The sequence below is a fragment of the Morone saxatilis genome, unplaced genomic scaffold (genome assembly GCF_004916995.1).
Source record: "Morone saxatilis isolate NCDOM2014 unplaced genomic scaffold, NCSU_SB_2.0 Contig11, whole genome shotgun sequence".
Lineage (NCBI taxonomy): Eukaryota > Metazoa > Chordata > Actinopteri > Moronidae > Morone > Morone saxatilis.
The window spans coordinates 1,063,557-1,065,179 of record NW_023339663.1 but is presented as its reverse complement, the minus strand read 5'-3'; the positions used below and the strand labels follow the sequence as shown (position 1 = coordinate 1,065,179).

At 39.2% G+C, this 1,623-nt stretch overlaps 1 protein-coding gene across 1 annotated transcript in view; it reads left to right on the top strand.

Annotated features, from left to right (window-relative positions):
* LOC118320844 (serine/threonine-protein kinase BRSK2-like) overlaps nucleotides 1-1,623 on the top strand; it is a gene marked incomplete at its 5' end in the record, with an annotated part of 44,856 nt that overhangs the window by 697 nt on the left and 42,536 nt on the right.

Below are 1,623 nucleotides of genomic sequence, written 5' to 3'. Positions count from 1 at the left end.
GTAACTGATGGTCCCATTTAGAGTGAAATAAACCTGCTTACTGTAGTTTTTATCAGCGGCGGATTAATCCACATCTGTGGCAGCAGGACAGTGTATGAATGAACTACAGGTCTTGGTTTTGGTCTATTAAAGGGATTTGTTTACAATAAACATACAGAATATCACCAAAGTAACTAAACTTATAATTTATTGTCTATTTCTGGCTCCATGTAGTTGTTTGATGTATTCTTCTTCTTCCCGTAAATAAGAACAATATTTAGTATCTAATCTCTTCCAGAATATTTCCAGTAATTTGTGTGATAGAAGAACATTTTTCAGTCACCCACATTCGCTTTCCACACCCACAAAGAGCAGGAAATAAACCAGAATGCAATACAGGTACAGTTTTAAGTCTCAACCCCGCCGTCACTGTCGCACCCACACGCAGGGCGGCACAGAGCAGGTGGTTGGATGCTCTCCCGCTCTTTCATTATTACTGTCACCACTTGTCCGTCCGCCTACACCTTGAACAAACAGCTGGACGTGGCTAAATTCAGGCAGGATGAGTCATATGTTCAGTGTGTCAGCTTCCACGAGGTTGACTCATGTTCGGCAGTCAACGTACATCCAGCTGGAAGTCTGCAGTGAAATATTTCTTTCTTTTGTTCAGCGGAGGTCATTTCTGACTCTGATCTCGATATTGAAGGTATATTAAACATATTTCCTCACTTAGCTCTGCTGGTATCAATTCAATCAGATATGATTGGTTTTATTTACTGATATATGTCATTATATTACATTTTTTTTTTTGCTGTTCAGGCCTCACTGTCAACAGCATCCTGGAATACCTGGAGTATACCTGGAGTACTAAAGTTTTCCAGTCACAGAAACACCTGGAGATTGATTAAAATGACCAAATATCCTGGAAATAATCTACGTTGCCCTGGAAAGATTTTAACTGTGTTTTAACCCCTCTCAGATCATTTACGTAAACCGGGTTTGAAACTTTTGTCAGGATGAGCTCCACGCTACGATACTTAGAAATGTGTTTACCAGACGTGGAGCCGAACGATGCGTCGTCAATGTTACAGTTAGAAGAGAAAGATCTGCCACCTACCTACCTGTAATGAACCTGAGACACTCCATGAAGGAGAATTAAAACTGGGGTTAAATGTGTCAATACGAGGCCTCCCGGTAAATTATATGACTGTTTGTGAGTGCAGTCCTGTAGTGTCAAGAAAACTTGATTTCTTAAGATGAGCTGCAATCCGCAATTGTACATGTATTAATATCATAATTTATCATAACTTCTGGAAAAGACATGTTGATTGTTCAGTTTATTAGAGGCAGAAATCAGATACATTAAAAAACCTTGGTAAATAAAAACAAAACTATCTGTGTGGCTGGAAAGAAATTGCTAGAAATCAGTGAGGACATTTCTTTTGCATATTTTGGGTGAACAGACATAATTAAAAGGTTATGAAATTCACTGCCACTAGATGTCGCACTAGAGCTCCAGCATCGCTCACTAAAACAATGGGTGTTCCAGCCCACCGGACTCCATTCACTAAACCACTCATTTTACCTTCAGATCATCATGACTTCATTCAAAGTGAACAGAAAAAATAAAACTCATTAAAACCG